Genomic DNA, 15,822 nt, shown 5'->3' with positions numbered 1-15,822 from the left:
CTGCTCTATTAGAGTATCTCAACATGTAGACCTATTTTTTATATTGCTGCACTGTATACTCCATGTTGTTACTGACTCATTTTTGTGCTACCAAACTGAATAGTGTATTAGGTTCTTGGTGTAAACTTGAAAGCCTAAATTTCAAAAAAAAGTGGTTTTTGTAAGCCTCCTCCTTATGCCCCTGTGCACCACTCACCACACAACAAGATCCAGTTGAAACTCCTCTAATTATTATACAGGGGTTGTATGACAGTGGCTACTGGTGATGGGCAGTACTGAGACTTAATATGGTATCAATAAATTATCGTAGGTTGTTTTGCCCACAATCATGTACATCAAAATTAATGAATGTTAAAAATAATAAACTGACACAAGGAGGTATATAATACTTCACTGAAAGGCTGCAGCATTTTTAATTTACAAAATTACAATAAGACCACATATTAGTTTCTCATCCTCCAGGACTCAAATAGCAGTGAAGGAGGGCAGATGTTTATTTTATATTTTATTGACTGGATATAGCTAAAATGACTCAGAAATGCAATTCTTAGATTGCCCTAGCTAGGCATCAACTTTTAAAAATGTGCTGAATGGCTGCACTCAGCCAAATGTGACTGGATTTATATAAAGAAGTCTTCCACACATATCCAATTCTATGAACTTGTATAGTTTATTCTGCATGAAACACACAGACCCAACCTTTTCTCCACCCACACAGTTATGTTGGTGAGCTCACTACTGACCAGATTTCAAGACAATAGCTTTTCCTAATCTGAAGTTATAAGTCATCAAAAGTTGGTAAATTGGATGTATATGGAAGTCTCCTTTTCACAAATCTGGTCTACAGTCCAATAGCACAAATTCTGCGCAATCTGCAAAAGAAAGCTTTCACCTCCAAAAGTACCATGGATATCTTCAGACGGTGGAGTGGTAAACAAACTCTAATCTCTAATACATACTGGAGTGGTAAATTTTAGTGCACTCCATGTGCAGTGAATGTTACAATTGGATAGTAGACAGCTACATAGAGTTTTGAGAGGATACATCATGCAGCTATAGCTACAGTTGTATACAGTTAGAGCAATGAAATCATAACCCTTAAGATATAAGAAGTGCCGCATGCATGCATAAACACAAATGATTTTAAAGTATCAGAAACACAATGCTAATAGACTTGTAAGACTCACTATAATTATTATTATGAACTCTTGGTCAATAGTTCATAATTCTTGGCAAGACTTTTAGATCACTAATTCATGTTTTCACAGAATGATGTTAATATTGTGATGAGTATAAACACTTACAAGCAGATTTATTAAATGCTATCCCACTAGGGACCTGTAAGAAGGCTAAAGCCTGTGAATACAGGGAGTTATAAATATCAGATTTCTGAGTCCAAACATACATGATCACAAAGAGATTATCATGTCTACACTGGAACCTCTCTTATCCAGGCATTCTGGTACATACTATTGTCCACATCTCAGAAATTTTTGTAGCTAACAAATACTTCTAAGTAACTGATCATGACTTACATACAAGTTATGTAATTGTTATTGCTATTCGTTAGCGCTATGCAGTTTAGTTTGCAAAGGCCAGACTCACAGCACTCCGAAAAATGCATTATCACCTATAGCAATCAAAAGTAGTGTTTATTAGTAGAATAAACAAGCCACCTAACAGGTAAACGACAATCTTTAGGCTTATACTCCTTGTGCTGGCTTTCGTTTAACCAAAACTTCAACAGAATACAATCCATTTTGGCTGTGCAGACAACACAGGTGTCTGGACAAGGGAGGTCCAGATAAGAGACCTAGCAGAAAGACAATTCTTATTACACCCACCGGAAATTGAGAGACAAATTGATGTATAGCCATATGGATCATGTATGTATACACTTACAAGAGGAAAAATAAATAATGCATGCACTTAGAAACAGAAACAAAATGTAAACACTTGAAAACTGAACATGTACACCAACACATACACAAATTCAGAAACATGTACACAGTGCAACATGGATACCGTATAAGGGGAAACTTTGGCAAAAGAAAGCTAAATTGTATATTTTGGTGAAATAAACTCAAGCTGAATCTTTAGCTATGTATATAGATGCTAATCCCAGACACTATGAGTACTGTAATTGGTGGGTTCAAATCACCAAATTCACTAACGTTTTTTCCCACCAAAGTTTTCCTCTATACGGTAGCTGGAAATCAAGACCATCCATACAAACACTTGCAAATGGATCAAACACAACATGTACATGGGAATTGAGAGGTAACATTGGAAGGGAAGACAAATGTGCAGTTAACTGGAAATCATCTACATCATACTTGCAATTGGAAAGACAATATGTCTCACAGAGAAATTTAGAGACAACAAACATTTGGAAAGGAAACTGAGAGAAGTTTCTAATTTTAAGTGCATGGCAATTTGGAACTGAAACTGAGAAAGTAACTATAATAAGAGAAGTGGAACTACAAAATGGATTATCATACCTTCTCACAGGTCTCTGAGTCAGATAGTATCTCAACATACATGTATACAAAATGCTGTTACCATGCAGTTAGCTATACACATTAGCTACTGGTGAAGAGAAATGAACAGCAAGTAACTCTTGAAATAATAACTAGCATTCTTATAGTCAACTGTATAATATGAACACCAAGTAACCACGTATCACTGCATTAGCTAGTATGAGTTATTATAGCCGGAATCCACACTTTAAAAGTCTTAAAGTGTGCAGTGAAGTATTAGGCTTTCACCAGCTGCTATAAGCATTAAACAAGTATTGCTTTGCCAAATAATATTTGAGTTCTCATCAATGATATTTGCACTTCACCAGTTGTGTATGTATACATACTAGGCAAAGCCCTCATGGCTATGTTACAACTATTACATGTCAAAGAAAACAAATTAGGTCATATGACTTCAATCTTCACAATCAGATCTCACCAAAGAGTGAAAAGTATGTCAAGTGTAAAGTAGTTACTGAAACAAAAGAATGATCATCAAATTAAAGTAGTGGAGGCAAGATAAATAAATGAATTCAAAACTCACTACATGTCCAGGCCAAGAAATGTTGTTTTGAACATGTCATATATGCATAAATGCTGCAGTATTGAGGATTTGTCTGATGGAAGACTTGTATATAGATGGTTGTGTGAAGCCGATCAATAAGCTCTTATTAGGTTGAGACCTAGTATATATGCACTGTTTTTGAAAATCGTAAATATCTAAGCAGATTTATAAGTAGCTACTCAGTTACAGACTCCAGAGTCACTTTTAATATTGGTAGCGATAGAAAATATCACATGAATGTAGGCTAATTTCTGTGTGATGACCTGTATAGCTAGTTAAATGCACATGTAGCTTACTATTAGCACCAAAAACATTTTTAAGGACTATACCACAGTAAAGGTTCTACATAGGTTCCTGGTCTGCAGTATAAAAAAGGAAGACAATAAACCATCACTGAGATACTTTTTTTTATTTTTCTAATGGTACTCCACATGTCTCTATGAAAAAACTAGAAGAAATTTAACAGTGTGTCACTGAGATGCTCAAAACACAGTTAAAATAAATAGCTAAACGAAAAGTATAACAAATAATCAACATACACAAGGAAAAATTAAATGTTCCACTCAGGACAGAAAAAATTTGTTGGGATAAGATAATTGTTGTTTAAGCAGCTTTGTTTAAAATGGATCTGCAAGTTGTTAAAGCAGAAATACTATACACCATGACCAAGGGGTAGCCAACGTCTTGGGACTCTCGTACACCTATCTGAGAAATCCAATTATAAATACATGAAATATTTATTGAAATAATACAGAAATACGTTTTGAAATACTTAAATATTGGGACTCTCGTACACCGTGTTGGGTTTTTGCGTGGGCGCTGGCTACCCCTTGACCATGACCAAAGGTTTCGCGGCGCCCGCCACCGGGACATGTGAAAGGTTTGTGTGTGGCGATATAAAAGGGCACCGTCTCCCACTACCAACTGTATTAGTCATTACTGCTGAGATGTATCCTTCACTGATATTCGTGCTGGTGCTCTTACCACCAATAGGTAGGATTTGATTACACGTAGCTATACAGCTATAAGCGTATGTGGTTATGCTTTTATTACTTGATGCTTTCTTTGTTGTGTTTGTAGCTACAGCCCGCGGCGTGTTCTTGATGTGTGATCCTCCATGCATCCATGGATCATGTTCAATAGCAAGTTCAGACACTGAGACAAGTAGCTTTTGCCAGTAAGTGTCATATGCAAACAGTATACAAAATACTATTAGCTAAAATGATCTCCTTTTGCATATCTCATGTATACGTGATTCATTGCCTTAATTTTAGTTCCAGTTCTAACATGAGACTTAATTTGGAAATGCAACAAGATTGAATGCAGAGCATGTGAAGTTCCAAAGTTTTAATCTTCATTATGCACTTGTCAATTTCATGCCCCACCCCTCCACCCCTGGGGAGGGTGGGGAATACAGGAGATTTGACAAATCGTTGTGTCAAATGCCCCACTACTGGGGCAAAATCGGCTGTCACATCCCCACTATGTCCCCACCCCAATAGTAGGGGATTTGACAACACCTCAAGGATGAGTAAGCGCATATTTCATGCATGCGACTAGTAAAAAACCTGCCCTCGTGTAGCTAGTAAAATTATAGCAAGTGCGATTTTATTGTTTAGAAATGCAACTACCGAAAATCAGTCAATGAATTGGACAACTGTCAATTGCCCCAGGGCTGGGGACAAGAAGCAATATCAAATCCCCACCTGGAGTGTGGGGACGCCCAGGGGTGGGGGGGTGGGGCATGAAATTGACAAGTGCATTATTTATTCTTGGCTGCACCAAATATCAGCTCCAATTACCAGTTACTTGCACATACGTACATAGTTTGTTGGATGCTTCATTTTCTGTAACCAAAGTGTTTTGTTATATGTAATAGTTGTAACACGGGCATGAGGGCTTTGCCTGATATGTATTCCCAACTGCCCGAGGGCATACATATCAGGCAAAGCCCGAATGCCCTGTGTTAAAGCTAATATGTAACACTTATTAGGCTGATAGCCAGTGCAGGGCAATCAATCACCCAAGCCAGTACGACTGCAACCACTGAATGTATTATATATGCATACCTAAAATTTTTGATTATGGGTCAGCAGCTAGTACGTTCTGGTTACGTTCGATTATGATAAATGGACACATCCTAGAGATATCACGGAGAATTTCCGTTACGCGAGTTTAGTGGTTTAATCAGTGCTATTGAATCGGTTTTACACAGTCTGTAGGTTCTGTAGGTTTAGCTGCTTTTTTCTGCTTTTTGTTTTTTACAAATTAAATTAGGTTTAACTTCTAACTAGAGATCGGGGAGGATGGGAGTGCCATTAGGGCCGGAATAAAAAAAAAACAATTTATTTATGCAGTTCACTAAGGGAATCAACAGGTACTGTCATTTCCATCAGTGTTCGAATCCCGTACCGGTGTTCGTGACTGCGTATCATCGAGTGTAGTAGTTATTTAATCACGCTAACCACGGGTTAGTGTGATGGCATAACCACGACGTGACGTGCACACCAGGCTAACTATGGTTAGCGTGATAAAATAACCTCTATGCTCGATGCTACGCAGTCACGCATGCCGGTACGGGATTTGAACACTGATATATGTAACACTTTCACATCTCAGATCAAAGGAGCCGCCCGGGCTACATTTCGTATGTAGCCCAGCTAGCCAGGCTACATACAAAATGTAACCGGTCTACAACTGGGCTGTGATTATATAGACATTGATGCTGAAAATTTTTTTTCTTCTTTTTTCTTTTTTTCTAGCAAGTTAAACCTAATTTAATTTATAAAAGACAAAAAGCAGAAAAAAGCAGCTAAACCTACAGGCCTACACAGACCTACAAAAACACTGCATGGACCACCAGCATACACACAGCAAAACCCCCAGACAGGGGCCTTAAGAAGAAAGCCCTGCAGACTACTGACCAAACTGCAGGGAGTGGGAGCATGAAACAGAGTTCAACTCCCACAAAGGACTGCCAGGCAACAGGCTAAATAGATGTAAAAATGTCCGGGCATTGTGGCGCCACAGACAAACATAGAGTTGCTCTAGCAGATGGCGGTAAGCTAGGGTATCACTCTTTTCACCCTATTTCATAACCCTACAGAACTTAGACAAAAAACGGTGAACCAAAAAGGCGAAAAAAAAAGTGCTGTATTGAAGGGGGATCGAACCCAGGATCCCAGTGTGATGGGCCAGTGTGCTACCGATTATGCTACCGCTGCTAGCTCCCTTGATTCCCTTCTTTTGTATCTTATAAATGTGACTAACGAAATAAGCTGTATATAGTAAGAAGAACCTAACCCTAAAGGTGAAGAAGAAACCAAAGCTGAACTCTAACCCTAACCCTAACGCTAACACTACTAGACGCTTCCCCTAAAGTCTACTACTCGTGGCAACTACTGGACGCTTCCCCTAAAGTCTACTACTCGCGGCAACTACTGGACGCATCCCCTAAAGTCGACTACTCGCGGCAATTAGGCCAATGAAACTTGATTAGCAGTTTCGCGTCATCGCCCGCATGCTTTTGATACACCCGCATGGAATTTCATTATTGGTATTTCAGATCGAAATACTCTAATAGAACGGTCACTTTTACTCTAATAGAGCAATCAGCTATACTCTAATGGAAAAATCACTTGTTATAGATTAGTAACGTACCTTAGCTATTTAATGCAAGAGTAATCAGTGTAGATCTCACTGTTTTTTGGCAGGAATCTTCATGTTTGGATGTGTGTTGTGGTTTTGGAAAAATAATGAATAATGAATAATAACCGCCCGCCCGCATCAAATTTTCAAAAATCTGAGCGAGAAACTGGTAATCAAGTTTCATTGGCCTTACTAGATGCGTGCCCTAAAGTCGAAGAGAGAGAGCAACAACTACAGTAAGAAGTCTGGATGTTTTTGAGCTTAATATTACGTAAGGGTTATGAAAGGTGGTGAAAAGAGTAAAACCCCGGTAAGCTAGGCCACGAGAAATGCCACTCCTGGTGGTTGTCCTTAGAGCAATATCCTGCAAGACAGGACGACTAGCAGCAGACCACAAACCCAAGGACTCAACCACCAGGGGGACAAAGACACCTCCAGCAGCCTGCACAAGCTCATCATGGTGAGCATCCTTGTCTTCTTCTCCCTTAGCAGCAGCCACACCTGCTGAAACTGCAGACCGACCTTGGATTTCGTTATGAAAACCACTCAGACGGAGAGCGTTTTGTTATCCTCGCCATCGTACGAATTGAAAAACGTTGGGCTTAGATGAAAACTAGAGCTATATAGCTTATTCATTGATCGTTTCCGTGCGTTTTCGAATATGGACACGCCCCCATCACGAAGCTACCACTCTGCACAGAGTAACTACTCTACAAGCAAGCTTACTATCGTTTGCATCAGTGTTCGAATCCCGTACCGGCACGCGTGACTGCATAGCGTCGAGCATAGGTAGGGTCCGCAATCCGAAAAATCAACTTCTACAAATCAATTCCCCTACCATTGTGGGATGTTCATTGTAGTATCCCATTGCTTGATCCACCATGAAACCGGAGGCACGATTGTTGTCTTCACGGAAATATCGTTTTCAGTATCTCGCAAGATGCAAAATTTATTTTTAAAATTTCGTGCTCCACACAAAGGACCGGATGAAACTTGCTACTTAGCCAAATCGTATCCAGAGTTGTTGTAGTTGAAAAGTACGCACAGAAATAAGTAAATGATCTGCTGGGTGCCTGGCACAGGGTTGTTTTCTTTGAAAAAACAGACAAAGAGATACAAAGTTTCGAATTCAAACTGCCCTACCACCCAGGGTAAGAGAAGCTAACTCTTCCTCATAGTGTTTCGATACAGTTGGGTGCATAGTCTGTCTATGCTGTTAGTTTGGAAAAGATCTGAGACTTCTCACCATCTGGGTGACGAGCGTCAAATTTTTCTGCAGCATCAAAGAATTGTGTTGCGCTTTCTAGCCATTTCCAGCGCTTCTGCAGCCACAACAATCATCAATTATAAACTAAAACTATGGAAAAAGATGTCCCTGAACGTTTGGTAGTAGCGGTTGTCAATTATTATTTCATCCACGGCTTCCACGCCTCGCTCTAAGCTATGCATCCAGGGAGGCAGCAAAATCGTCCAAATTTGACTTCACCCATCACGCTCCACAGCAGCTTCAAGTTTTCACTAGATCACCCTACATCACCATTATGCTGCAAAACATCCAAAAACAAACCGAAAAAAGCATAAAATCTTTCATTTTTGATTCGAGCTGGGTGGAGCTCCTGGTGAGCTGCCGGTATATTGCACCATATGAAATCACAGAAACACCAACTACTACTACTACCAAACGTTTTGATCCATCCTTTATCATCATTCTAAACAAAATTAAGTGACCAGTGTGTCATCAGAAGTACTGGAAAGCACTTTGGTACCATTGAGAGAATCCCTTGAAATGACGCACGAAATTTTTGACGTTCTTCACCCAGATGGTGAGAAGTCTCAGATCCTTTCCAGACTAACAGCATAGACAGACTATGCATCCAACCTTATCACATCACTATGAGGAAGAGTTGGCTTTTCTTGTCTTGGCTGGTAGGGCAGTTTGAATTCGAAAATTTGTGTTTCGTTTTCTGCTTTTTGAGAGAAAGCAACCCTGTGCCGGGAACCCAGTGAACCATTTGCTTATTACTGTGCGTACTTTTTAACTACATTAACTCTAGGATAATACCTAGCTAAGTAGCAAGTTCTATCCTGTTCTTTGTGTGGAGCACGAAATTTAAAAAATAATTTTTGCATCTCACGAAATACTAAAGTCGATATTTCTGTGAAGACAACAATCGTGCCTCCGGTTTCATGGTGGATCTAGCAATGGGATACTACAATGAACAACCCACAATGGTAGGGGGATCGATTTGTAAAAGTTGATTTTTCGGATTGCGGACCCTAGCATAGGGGTTATTTTATCACGCTAGCCTGGCGTGGTTACGCCATCACACTAACCCGTGGTTAGCGTGATCAAATAACCGCTACACTCGACAACACGCAGTAAAGCACGCCGGTACGGGATTCTAACACTGATGTAAACGACAGTACCTGTCTAGGCCTTTAGTGAACTGCATAAAAACATAGATATATAATATCTATGGTGTTACATATTAGCAGTAACACGGGGCATTCGGGCTTTGCCTGATATGTATGCCCTCGGGCAGTCGGGCATACATATCAGGCTAAGCCCAAATGCCCGTGTTACAACTATTACATATATAATTCTGTGATCACTGTTATTTTTAAGATTATTCATTAATGTACCACTTTACACCTCAGAACAAAGGAAAGCCAGTGCATGTGTAATACTATTAAATTCTCTAGAGACTCACAAAGCTGCTGGACCTGACGAAATACCAGCACAATTTTTGAAGGAATTCAGTGAACTTCTTGCTCCCTCACTTACTGTTGTTTTCCAAGCATCGTTAAAACCAGTGTTCTTTACCGTCTGATTGGAAAAGGGCATATGTTGTACCCATTTTTAAGAAGGGTAACCGTGCTATCCCTAATAACTACAGACCCATTTCCTTGACTTGCATTTGTTCAAAAACTCTAGAACACATAGTTTATTCACATGTATTTGCTCATTTATCTCACCATAACATTTTATGTGACCAACAACATGGCTTTCATCGCTTAAGATCATGCGAGTCCCAACTGATATTAACTGTAAATGATTTTGCTGAAACCTTGAACAATGGAGAGCAGTCTGATGTAATATTTTTAGATTTTTCAAAAGCATTTGACAAAGTGTCCCATTACCATCTATTTCACAAGCTCCATCATTATGGCATTCGAGGAGATATACTAGATTGGATAAAGAACTTTATGGTAAACAGATCTCAATGTGTAGTAGTTGACGGTCAACAAAGTGACCTGACTGGGGTATTATCTGGTGTTCCTCAGGGGACAGTCCTTGCTCCCCTATTGTTCCTTTGTTTCATTAATGACCTGCCTAACCGAATTACATCTAAGATAAAACTTTATGCTGATGACGTGCTATTGTATACTACGATTCATTCCCAAGATGACTGTCACAGATTACAACAGGATCTTAACACTTTAGAACAATGGGCAGCTGACTGGAAAATGTCATTCAACTTACAAAAATGTGAATTTCTTAGAATCACTAACAAGAAGCACCCAATACTAGCTCAATACACACTGCAAAGTAAAACTATAAAAGAGGTAACACATGCTAAGTATCTAGGTGTAACTATCGACAAAAACTTATCCTGGTCAGAGCACATTAAACAAATTACTAAAAAGGCCAATAACACCAAATGCTTCTTGCAACGTAACTTGAGCAAGTGTCCTCTCCAAGTCAAAAGTAACTGCTACAAAGCCCTGATTAAACCTATCTTAGAATATGCAGCCACAGTCTGGTCACCCCACACGCGAAGAGACATTGATGCCATAGAAAATGTCCAAAGACGAGCAGCACGGTTTGCATTTAACAACTATTCTAGATATTCCAGCGTCACTGAAATGTTATCTAACCTTAATTGGCCCACCTTAGCCAGATGCAGGAATGAACAGAAGGCTACAATGTTATTTAAAATTATATCTAATCCAAAACAGCCAAGCTGTAAGAAAAGAGTGCGGCCCTGAGAAAGGCTATGGTGAAAAAAGATGTGAAATCCAAGGTGGCGGCCAAGAAATGGCTGTGATGGTAGGTTAATGGTAAAAATTTTAATAACGACAATTCAAGTGAATTTTGTGCCAAGACCAAGCGGCACAAAATTCACTGAATTGTTGTTATTAAAATTTTTACCATTAACCTACCATCACAGCCATTTCTTGGCCGCCACCTTGGATTTCACATCTTTTTTCACCATAGCCTTTCTCAGGGCCGCACTCTTTTCTTACAGCTTGGCTGTTTTGGATTAGATTTCACTTCTTTTTGCATTTGTATACCCCAAAGCCGGCCTATGGCCGGCTTTAGGGCTTTTTAACCTGTCATTTTTTTCTTTACTACAGGAAGAAGAAAAGATGAAGCAGGGTGATTTCTTTGTAGCTGACCTCTCTGCAAGGTGATCCTTCTAGCTGATCCCTCTACCGGATGACTTGTTTGTAGCTGAACTCTCTACAGGGTGATTTGTTTGTAGCTGAACTCTCTACAAGGTAACTTTTTCTAGCTGATCTTTCTACAGGGTGATTTGTTTGTAGCTGAATTCTCTACAGGGCAATTTGTTTGCAGCTAAACTGCTAAACTCTCTACAATGTAACTTCTTCTAGCTAAACTCTCTACGGGTGGCTTGTTTCTAGCTGATCTCTCTACAGGGTGACTTGTTTGTAGCTGAACTCTCTACAAGGTGATTTGTTTGTAGCTGAACTCTCTACAAGGTAACTTCTTCTAGCTGATCTTTCTACAGGGTGATTTGTGGTGGGGACTATTCTACGGAACGGAATGGAACGGAACGGAATGATGGACTAAACCACGGAACGGAACGCTTTCTCAAACTGAAGCTTGCAACTTACCATTGCTGAAACTTCCCTTATAAGTTAGCAGTGGCATCTCCAGTGGGTGGTTAAACATAAGATAAAAAGAATTAACGGATCGATTGTGGTTTTTGTTGGTTGTCATTAGTAACGAAGTATTATTGTGGGATGAGCTGTATCAGTGATGTTCATCCATATGGAAGGGAACTTTATGTGAGCTGTTAGACTTTAGAAAACAGTCTGGGTCGGTCTTTCAAGTCATAAGTCAGTGTATAAATAAAGAAAGCAGGAAGATACTGGTAACAGGAAAGAGCCAGCTGAATTAAAACTTGAAGAATTTTGTGCAGTGTGTGAGGAGCAAATATTTTGGCAGACCGCAAGGAGGGTATATTCTGCAAACATCACTGAAGTGTATGCATGGAGTTATTTATATATTAACAGCTGGTGCAGTGGACTAATGCCGTATTCAATAGTGAGCTGATTTTATCTGTTGCACAATTCAAGGATGTGTCTGACTGCTAGCCTTGAATCAGGCTAAATGTCAAAACTCCAAGATCAGCCAAATCTCTATTATAAGCTGCATGTGAAACCATGCCCGTAGCCACCAGGCAAACGTGATTTGGACCAGGATGTGTGTGTAATTTCAATGTATCTAGTCAGACCTGAAATGGAACACTTACATTAATTACATACCACCTAAGAATCCTAGGATTTCTTAAGTGTAACATTTCACATGCTTCACTTCAAACAAAACAGGTTAAATTTGTTCGTCTATTTTCAAGTGATTCCCAGTCCAGCTGGTCCATGAAATTACAATGGGATCACATGTATTTGTTACAGTGCAGGCTGTCCTGTGTTGGATCTACTCTAGAGTTGAGATTTCAAGGTAGACTCACTGCCAATGTACTGACACTAGTACTGTTGTAGCATGTTTAAGTGGAGGACAAATGAAATAGTAATGCTAGATTATTTATGTATACAAATTTTTCATAATGAAATTGATATCCCATTTTGATTTGTACTTCCACTTTGCAACATATTCAAGAGCAAGAAGCTACCACACTTAATCTCCAACCACTGTCATTAATTAACCAAGATCTCACTAGTCTGTAATTCACCTTACTGTAATGATTTTATTGATTCATCTGTATGCTTTCTTCATTTCCTTTGAAGTTGTACCAAGAGCTCATAATAAGGTGGAGAGTGTCTAACTTGAATGCATTCACCAAACACCCTGCTTAAAGTAACACCTCGGCCTTATTTCAGAACAAAGGCTTTACCTTCTTCAGCAACTCTAATCAACAGTTTTCTATCCCCCAGTAAAGGTGTTGATTTGATGAAAGGTGAACTTTACACAGGGTGTTTGTACAGGCCATACTGAGAGTTAGACACTCTCCCCCATACAAATCAGTATTACGAACTCTTGGTTGTACAGTATAGGTAAACAAAGATAAGTTTCTCTCCCATCTTATTCTAGGATTTCTATTAACAAGGAAAATTCAATTATTTGTATACAGGCTCAAAATTGAGAAAATATAAAGAAAGTGAATTAATATTATACAGTCAGTTTGCTTTTGGATATTTAATGTCTCCAACCACAACAAAAATTCGATGAATCCATGCATCTCATCACTGGTCGTCTGAACATTCTGAAAGTGATACCTCACTCAATCAACCATATATTCTGTTTATTAGACTGAATAAAGTCATGATTACCTAAACAATCAATTAATGTTTTATAATTATCCTATTCCATTTTCCTGGAGGTTCCACTGATAAAATGCAATTTCAGCAATGATAGCAGCTAGCCAAGCTGCAAGTTGATTCAGAAAGCATTCCATTCTGTAAAATAGACCCCATCCAGAATTCAACTCAGTACTCAGGCTGAGATATCTGACAATAGTCCACTACTCTGTTAATGAATCATTGATGTTCACACAATATAGCCTCCTTGAGGTATCTGAATGTTTGCTCCTCACACACTGCACAAAATTCCTTTAGATTCTACTTAGACTGAGTTGATTCAGCTTGTCACCATACTTGTTTCCTTTGTAGTGTAGCTATACACATACTGATTTATGCCGATTAGAAAGGCTGGGCATCAGACTGTACATTCTAAAGTCAAGTAAGTAAAAATAACTCACATACTAGTAAAAACAAGTCATGCATTAAGTTCCCTACTTGATATATCCGAAGATGAAATCACTGAGTCAGCTATTCCCACAATTAGTACTTCGTTACTAATGACAACCAACAAGAACCCACAATCGATCCTTAAATTCGTTTTATCTTTCTTGGGGTACGTGCTGGAAGTGCCACTGATAACTTGTACAACAATGGTAAGCTGCAAGCTTCAATCTGAGAAAGCATTCCGTTCCGCAGTTTAGTCCATCATTCCGTTCCGTTCCGTTCCGTTCCGTTCCGTAGAATAGTCCCCACCGTGATTTGTTTGTAACTGAATTTTCTACAGGGCGATTTGTTTGCAGCTAAACTGCTGAACTCTCTACAATGTAACTTCTTCTAGCTGAACTCTCTACAGGATGACTTGTTTCTAGCTGATCTCTCTACAGGGTGACTTGTTTGTAGCTGAACTCTCTACAAGGTAACTTCTTCTAGCTGATCTTTCTACAGGGTGATTTGTTTGTAGCTGAATTCTCTACAGGGCGATTTGTTTGCAGCTAAACTGCTAAACTCTCTACAATGTAACTTCTTCTAGCTAAACTCTCTACGGGTGGCTTGTTTCTAGCTGATCTCTCTACAGGGTGACTTGTTTGTAGCTGAACTCTCTACAAGGTGATTTGTTTGTAGCTGAACTCTCTACAAGGTAACTTCTTCTAGCTGATCTTTCTACAGGGTGATTTGTTTGTAACTGAATTTTCTACAGGGCGATTTGTTTGCAGCTAAACTGCTGAACTCTCTACAATGTAACTTCTTCTAGCTGAACTCTCTACAGGATGACTTGTTTCTAGCTGATCTCTCTACAGGGTGACTTGTTTGTAGCTGAACTCTCTACAAGGTAACTTCTTCTAGCTGATCTTTCTACAGGGTGATTTGTTTGTAGCTGAATTCTCTACAGGGCAATTTGTTTGCAGCTGAACTCTCTACATGGTAGTTTCTTTGTAGCCGAACTCTCTACAATGTAACTTATTCTAGCTGAACTCTCTACGGGTGGCTTGTTTCTAGTTGATCTCTCTACAGGGTGACTTGTTTCTAGCTGAACTCTCTACAGGGTGATTTGTTTGTAGCTGAACTCTCTACAAGGTAACTTCTTCTAGCTGATCTTTTTACAGGGTAATTTGTTTGTAGCTGAATTCTCTACAGGGCGATTTGTTTGCAGCTGAACTCTCTACAAGGTAACTTCTTCTAGCTGACCTTTCTACAGGGTGATTTGTTTGTAGCTGAATTCTCTACAGGGCGATTTGTTTGCAGCTGAACTCTCTACATGGTAGCTTCTTTGTAGCCGAACTCTCTACAATGTAACTTCTTCTAGCTAAACGGCTTGTTTCTAGCTGATCTCTCTACAGGGTGACTTGTTTCTAGCTGAACTCTCTACAGGGTGATTTGTTTGTAGCTGAACTCTCTACAAGGTAACTTCTTCTAGCTGACCTTTCTACAGGGTGATTTGTTTGTAGCTGTATTCTCTACATGGTAGTTTCTTTGTAGCTGAACTCTCTACAATGTAACTTCTTCTAGCTGAGCTCTCTACAGGATGACTTGTTTCTAGCTGATCTCTCTACAGGGTGACTTGTTTGTAGCTGAACTCTCTACAAGGTTAATTTGTTTGTAGCTGAACTCTCTACAAGGTAACTTCTTCTAGCTGAACTCTCTACAGGATGACTTGTTTCTAGCTTATCTCTATACAGGGTGACTTGTTTGTAGCTGAACTCTATACAGGGTGATTTGTTTGTAGCTGAACTCTCTACAAGGTAACTTCTTCTAGCTGACCTTTCTACAGGGTGATTTCTTTGTAGCTGAATTCTCTACAGGGCAATTTGTTTGCAGCTGAACTCTCTACATGGTAGCTTCTTTGTAGCTGAACTCTCTACAATGCAACTTCTTCTAGCTGAACTCTCTACAGGATGACTTGTTTCTAGCTGATCTCTATACAGGGTGACTTGTTTGTAGCTGAACTCTCTACTGGGTGATTTGTTTGTAGCTGAACTCTCTACAAGGTAACTTCTTCTAGCTGACCTTTCTACAGGGTAATTTGTTTGTAGCTGAATTCTCTACAGGGCAATTTGTTTCCAGCTGAACTCTCTATATGGTAGT

This window comes from Dysidea avara, chromosome 9 (assembly GCF_963678975.1).
Source record: "Dysidea avara chromosome 9, odDysAvar1.4, whole genome shotgun sequence".
NCBI classification, from domain to species: Eukaryota; Metazoa; Porifera; class Demospongiae; order Dictyoceratida; family Dysideidae; genus Dysidea; species Dysidea avara.
Note: the sequence above shows the minus strand (reverse complement) of the source record.